This window comes from Mirounga angustirostris, unplaced genomic scaffold (assembly GCF_029215605.1).
Source record: "Mirounga angustirostris isolate CCGP_5_RB_7025 unplaced genomic scaffold, mMirAng1.0.hap1 SCAF_3, whole genome shotgun sequence".
NCBI lineage: Eukaryota > Metazoa > Chordata > Mammalia > Carnivora > Phocidae > Mirounga > Mirounga angustirostris.
Window position 1 is genome coordinate 191117807 of NW_026991711.1, and position 7428 is coordinate 191125234.

The following is a 7428-nucleotide window of genomic DNA, read 5'->3' on the forward strand; positions in this document are numbered from 1 at the left end:
AGTCAGACTTCCATTTCAGATTTCCGTGGGATGGACCACCAAACTCACAGCTGGGCTCTGGAAGCAAGTACTGCCCATGCCCCAAAGCTGGCTTCCTCTGCCCGCCAATTGCTTGTTGCTTTCTTTCCAGCATGTTCTGGTTCAGAGATGGCATTAGAGCTTAGGAATCAGACCCATCTAGATTCAAATTCTTGCTCTGGACAAGCGACTCAGCCCCTCTGAGCCTTGACTCTCTCCTCTAGAATACGGACTCCACTCTGGTGTATGTCTCAAAGTGTGTGGTGAGAGGTGATCTAGACTGTTCTGCGACAGTCCAGCACCCCGAACTTGTCTGTCAGTGCCCCCTCCCCGTCCCCTCGCCTGTCTGCCTCTTCTTCCTCTCTTGCTAAAGTGTGTGACATTCTCATCAAGGGACAGCTGGGAGGATGTGTGAGGAAGCCTGTGACAGGCCAGCCTGGACACTGCTGGGGACGCCTGTGCCTGCAGGCGGGGCTTGGAGGTTATCACACGAATCCAGGCATTAGCTCTGTTCCCCCATCAGGAAGCTTGGCAGGTTTAACTTCGTCCGGACGTGGCTGATTGCCGTGCCCTCTTCTTGGTCCCCTCGAAGAAGAATTCTTTCCGTATTATCACTCTCTTTATCCATATTTACTAGAGGTTGTTTGTTCTAACATTTCAAATGTTAAGTTCTTTTCCCGTTTTAATAGCCCCTTGCGATTAGTTTCTGAAACCCCACCCTGTGGTTACGTGCTTAATATTTGAGGAATTCACAGATTTCCAAAAATTGCTAACAGTGGGGAAAATAAAAAACAAATTCTTGGCCCCACCTACGATGACTCAATTCATGTTACCCTCGGTCTTAGCTAGGGCCGGAGCACGTGGTGGTCAGCAGGCTGCTTTCCCTGAGGTCAACTAATTCAGTTTGTGGCACACCACCAACTGGCAACAGGGATGGGGCTCCAGCTCGCCCTACCGGCCCTCAAGGGCTTCCTGGAGGAGGTGGAAGTCCTTGAGGGACCTTCATCAGAATCTACCCCACATGCTTCTTCGAGGCAGCTGTCCACTCTGTTCGTCCCTGAGCACCCAGAGCCTTCAAAACTCCATCTCGATGCAATCTCAGGTATGGCAGAGAAGGGACAGCAAAGATCAGGCACCACAGCCACCTGGGAGCACCTGACACAGACCCACCTGGGAGCACCTGACACAGACCCACCTGGGAGCACCTGACACAGAAGAGAAGAGAAGACACAGAAGGGCCTGGGTTTTGTTTCACTTGCGGGTTCTCCATCTCCTGCTGTAGTTTTCACCCAAAAGGCACTGGGGGGAGGGCAGCAGAACCTTTGTACAGGAGACTGTCCCGCTCATCTTGGTGTCTTCAGGGTCCTCAAACGTGCCCAGCACGCAGAGGAGCCCTGAGTACCTGCTGGGATAAGGAACGAATGAATGAGACCCGTGCCCTTTGAGAGAACAAAGACTTCACTCATTCAGACACAGCTGACTGATTTATGCACTTTCACGAAGCTCTCCGAAATTTGGCCAAGACTTACCACATCTAGCCTCAGGGCAGGCTGCGTTCTTTGAAAGCAACTATCTGCAGGTTCCCTAATGAAAACCAAACAACGTAAATCGTGCCAGGACTCACCAGCGACAGCTCCGGGGAAGCAGGCTCCTCTCTAATTACTGGCAGTGTGTCTGCGGGGAGCAGCCTCGGCGGGTGGTGGGGCCGAGCATCAGACGGACCCGCAAATAATACCAGTCATCACAACAGACCCTGAGCTGTCAATGCTGTGCCTTCCTGAGTCCTGGGAATGTGGCGTGACGGGGACGATGCTCCAGACGGATGATGCGGAAGCCTCCGAACCGACCTCAGGCTGCTTCCCACGCCCACCTCCACCGCAGCACCCGGCAGGTTACTTTCAGAAGAAGAGACACACAAAATACTATTTTGAATGGTTCCGTTTTCCTACTGAGAACAAAACTCACAAGTCAGAGTGAGTTACTTTTGTTTAGCTCTGTGGCTCATGGAAGACGTTAGCTGTACTGCCAAATACTCTTACCTAGAATGACTCCATTAATCACTAAACCCTGCTGTCCATCCTGGCGCTAAAATGGATTTTTACCAGCAGGAGCCAAAGGCGAGCTTTGGGTGTTACTTTAGTAAGAGAAACCTCATGTGCTGTTTGGCTAAAGAGAAATGTTGCCATTTTGGTCACCTGTGTATGGGTGGACCAGGCTGTACCCTCTGAAAACATCGCCTGGGGATACTCATTTTACTGAGATAACACCCAGCCTTTTAAGAGGTGAGGCCAACTTCATAGATTTTTGGGGGAAAAAAAAAGGTTGTTTTTCAAAAGTCCTCAAATGACATCATAACCACTACATTAGAATAAAAACCACCGGATTTAATGAGGGTTTTCTGAATGATTTTTTTGGTCAATTATGTTTGAATAAACGGGAAAAAGCAAAAATAGAGCACTGAGGGGTTAGGTATGAAAAATCCACAGACCAGATGAGTAGCTGCCCACAAAGGGGTCCCTTTCCCGGAGCCGCAGCTATGGGGGCTGGGGCGTGGGGTCGCAGGGGGTGTGGGGGCATGGGGGGTGCGCAGCAGGGGGGCTCTGAGACCGGCACCCCAGGGTCGGCACTAACGGAGACCACAGCTGGACTCAACAAAGGGTAGCAGGTATCTTTTGTCAATGGAGGAAAAATATTGTATAAGGTGAGTTTTCATTTACCTTGTGAATTTTATCATTGGGAACACCTGGCCACTCCCCACCCCCCGCCCGGGGATTTACACTTGGAGATTTATGATGACCAGTCACTGGCATCTGGGGCACAGAGCACTGTCCCCCAGGGCTGTGTGAGCCACGGTGCCTGGCTCTGTGGCCACGTTTCCTACTCTCTTAAAGGGACAGTTTATCAGTCATTCTCAAATGTATCAGTGGGCACATCTTTCCATTATGCACACAAGTATAGATTTCCCAACATTTATTTTTCTTCTGTACTTAGAATTCTTTCGTATGGCTGTTTATAAGACAGTTCTTTTTTTCCTCATGTGTCTGAGCAAATACCATGGTGGAAATTTATGGAACTTTGAGAAGAAGGGTTAAGTTGAAGGTATTTTTGCTTTGCTCTGGGTCAGTGGTGCTTAGGAGGTGACATTACATAGCAGAAGAGGTTTGAATTGAGAGTTTGGAGGTCTGGGTTGGGCACTTTCTGCCCAGACAACCTGTCCCAGCTTGCTTTTCTGGAATAAGCCTGGGCAGCATGGCTCCCCTATTTAAGGATCCAAGAATTTATTGGGGGGTGAGCAGAGGGGAACTGCCAAGTTTCTAAAAATGCATTTTGTCCTCAAGAAAACCAGTGAGAAATTTAGCAGATGATTCAGGGTGGTTAAATATTTTTCTCCAGACATTATAGTTCCTTTGGGGGCTCCTTTATGGAATACCTGTAGCTTAATAAGGCCCAGGAGAGGGCAAATGACTTATTGCACAATTTAATTAATCAACAGGCATCTTATCCCCTCTAAGGGATTTCTTCCCCCAAAACATTGGGGGAAGCATCCAACGGTACAATGAAGCACCATGGAAATACCATATCATGTGTCTCTAGGACACATCTCCTCGGCACATCTGGGAAGCTTTTAAACATTTCAGAAAGCCGCTCACATGTAAGAGAAGCCCAGGATCCTTGGAGGACACAGTGGCCTGTGTCAACTGAGAAAAGAATATGGTGTTAGATAATAATTATAATTTCCAAGATTCACGCCTCAATACAGCTGTCACCCCTAAACATGCCCAAGGCGTTCTCCACCAACTTCTAGACCATCACCAATTTCCTCCCTGAGAAGTTTAATAAGGAAAGAATCTAATGATTCCAGACTGTTCTTTTGCCTGGATGAGCCTCCAACTGGGCCTCCAACCTTGTGGTCCCAGCTTCCTGAGTGCACTCCTTGGCGCAAACCAGCCTTGCCTTCCCTCACCTGCTCTACTGCATGCCGGATCCAATATGGTAGCCAAGAGCTACCTGTGCTTATTTCCATTTATGTTAATGAAAATAAATTCAGTCGGTCAGTTGCACCAGCCTGTATTAAAGCATTTAGTTGCCATGTGTGGTTATTGGTTCTCTCACCGGACAGTGCAGATTTCTCAGCCATTAAAAAAAAAAAAAAAGAAATCTTGCCATTTGCAACGACGTGGATGGAACTGGAGGGTATTATGCTACGTGAAATAAGTCAATCAGAGAAAGACAATTATCATATGATTTCACTCATGTGGAATTTCAGAAACAGAACAGGAGCATAGGGGAAGGGAGGGAAAAATAAAATAAGACAAAATCAGAGAGAGAGACAAACCATAAGAGACTCTTAATTATAGGAAATAAACTGAGGGTTGCTGGAGGGGAGGGCGATAGGGATGAGAGGTATGGGGTGACTGGGTGATGGGCATTAAGGAGGGCACGTGATGTAATGAGCACTGGGTGTTATATGCTGAATTACTGAATGAATGAATTACTGAACTCTACCTCTGAAATGAATAATACACTTTATGTTAATTAATTGAATTTAAATAAAAATAAAAAAAATAAAGAACATTTCCTTCATCATAGAAAGTCCTACTGGGTCTTGCTGCTCCCTGAGTCCACACTGCACATCCCCAGCCCGGGGTTGATAAACACATCCCCATCCTGTCCCGTCCCAGGATAGTTGCTGCTGGAGAAAAATCCCAAGACTGTGTAGACTGGTGCCAATCATATGGATGCCTTTTAGTGCAGGTGGATTCCCCAGACGCTTCAATTATGCCCTTCTTCAGAAATCTCGCTCTCCCTTCCTACTCCTACTCCAGCCCCCACCCCTGTGTCAGGGCAGATGACCTTGCCTGTCACACCCTGGAGAAGGAAGGGCTTGCCCTTAATCCCCTTTGGAATGTCCACCCCCCACGCACCGCCCTGCCCTTCCTTCTTCCCAGGAGGCTCACTTACTGCCTCTACTCCTGACCCTGCAGTGCAGTTCCCCTCTGCTCACCCCCCAGTGCAGTCAAGGGCTTTGCTTATGGTTGTTTCCCAAATGTGCCCATTGGTCCGTGCAGCGCCCCCGTAGCAGTCTCCTGGGGCTGGCTTAACCAAGTACCACAAACTGCCACTTGAAAGCAAAAGGCATTTGTTCCAAAGTCCTGGAGGCTAGAAGTCCAGAGTCAAGGTGCCAGCAGGGCTGTGAGCTCTCTGGAGACTCTAGGGGAGAATCTGCCCCTGCCTTTCTCTCTGCTTCAATCCTTGGCAGCCATCCCTGGCATTCTGGGCTTGTGGATGCATCCTTCTAATCCTCTGTCTCCACACAGTGTTCTCCCTGTGTTTCTGGCTCCACACAGCTGTCTTGTCCTGAGGACATCAGTCCTGCTGGACTAGGGCCCACCTGCTCTAGTGTGACCTCGTTTTAACTAAGAACATCTGCAGTGAGCCTATTTCTAGAGAAGGTTACGGTTTGAGGGACTGGGGGATAGGACTTCAAAGTACTTTTTTTGAGAAGACACAATCTACCCATCACATCCCCCAGATTCATGATCCCATTGCCCTGTGCCCCAGGGCGTGACCCCAGTAGCCTGGCTCCTTGGCTGTGCATTCTCGCCCTCGGTCTTTGGATGGGTTTGTCTACAGGAGCCTCCAGGAGATAGGAGGCGAAAGGAGGCAGACATCAGGTCTTTCTTTCTGTCCCTCCCTGGGTCAATGCTGTAGTTCTGAGAAAAACACCATGTCCTCTAATGCATGACTTCTTTTTTCTTTTTTTAAGATTTTATTTATTGATTTGACACAGAGAATGAGAGAGAGAGAGAGTGAGTGCACAAACAGGGGGAGTGGCAGAGAGGGAAAAGCAGGTTCCCCGCTGAGTGGGGATCCCAACGCAGGGCTCAATTCCAGGACTCCGGGATCACGACCTGAGCTGAAGGCAGATGCCCAACCAACTGAACCACCCAGGCACCCCTTCTTTTCTTATTTTTAAGATTTATTTATTTCTTTTAGAGAGAGTGGAGTGGGGGGAGGGGGAGGGGGAGAGGGAGAGAGAGAGAGAGAGAGAATCCCAAGCAGACTCCGGGCTAAGCTTGGAGCCTGACACAGGGCTCGATCTCACAACCTTGAGATCATGACCTGAGCCGAAAGCAAGAGTCGGGGGTTTGATGGACTGAGCCACCCAGGCGCCCCTCTAATGCAGGACACCTTCCCTTCCACGGTTCCCATTCTTGCCTGATGGGGGCATCACTGCTTCTTGCTCTCTTGTGTTTGGGTCTGAGTGTTTAATGACTGCCCTTGGGTGTCTCAGCATCCCTTTCAGTTCCTTTAATGCTGCCCACCGTTCTCTCAGTATTAAATTCGGTCCACAGTCCCAGCTGAGTGCCATATGTTTTCTGTTGGATCCTGTAGGATGCATCATATCCCAGCCATACACTGCTACTTCTTCCACAAAAGCAGTCTTGAGTTTCTCACATGGTAAACACGCTCTTTACCAGGAACAAAAGGAAACCGAAATTGTCAGATCTTCCCCGGACGCCTGGCGTCCTGAGCCTGCTGCTGCATCTGGTCTGCCCTTCACCCCCAAGCCTCTTGAAGGGTCGCTCCTCTTGCTGTGTCCACAGCTGGCCCTCCCCCGGCTGCGTTCAGTCCGGGCCCTGGCTTTGTCCCTCCTGCTCACAGAAGCAACCTTTGCTTTGGGCAGGTAAATGGCCTCCCCCGGGAGTGTCTGCTGGAGTAGGTGCCCCACGGAAGCTGCTCGCTGCTCCTTTGCTTCTTCGCAGGGGTCCTCAACCACAGGTGGGGCTGGAATGACAGTTCTGGAGGCGGGAAGTCCGAGATCGGGGTGCTGCGGGGGTTGGTTTCTGCGGAGATGGTTCTCCTCGGCAGGCGGCGTGCGGATGTCTGTCTTCTCGCGGAGTCCTCACCTGGTGTTTCCTCTGTGCGTGGGCATCCCTGCTGTCCTTCGGGGGGTCTACAGTTCTTCTCGTAAGGCCACCAGCCAGACTGGAGCAGAGCCTTCTCTGACGGCTTCGTTTTAAGTTATGTGCCTCCTTAAAGGCCCTATCTCCAAATGTGGCTACCTTCTGAGATACAGGGGCGAGGGCTTCCACAAACGGATTGGGGTGCATGGACCATTCACCTACAACAGCTCTTCTCATATGTTGGTTCCAAATTCCTTCTGAGTCAGTGGACTCCTTGCTCTGCGTGTCCAGTCCCGACCTGCCGTCTGAGACCCAGATCCATGTTCCTACCCATTCTCTGGACACTTCATGGTGTCTTCTCAGGAACTCAAGCAAAGCAGCCTGCCCACACCAACCTTCTTTTCTTCCACCTGCCCCAGCCTGAGGAGTTGAGATGCTCCTTCTGGCACTGGCCGGAAGAGGAGGGACAACTGCTCGGATACCAAAGGCACTTTTTTTTTTT

The 7428-nt window shown here is 50.0% G+C and overlaps 1 long non-coding RNA gene across 1 annotated transcript; it reads right to left on the bottom strand.

Moving 5' to 3' along the window:
• Positions 1-828: 828 nt before the first annotated feature.
• LOC135363929 (uncharacterized) lies at positions 829-2109 on the bottom strand. Its single transcript, XR_010410353.1, has 2 exons — positions 1643-2109; positions 829-1423 (listed from the first exon to the last, which is right to left on the bottom strand). It is a non-coding gene; the product is annotated as an uncharacterized LOC135363929 (long non-coding RNA).
• Between the last annotated feature and the right edge of the window lie 5319 nt (positions 2110-7428).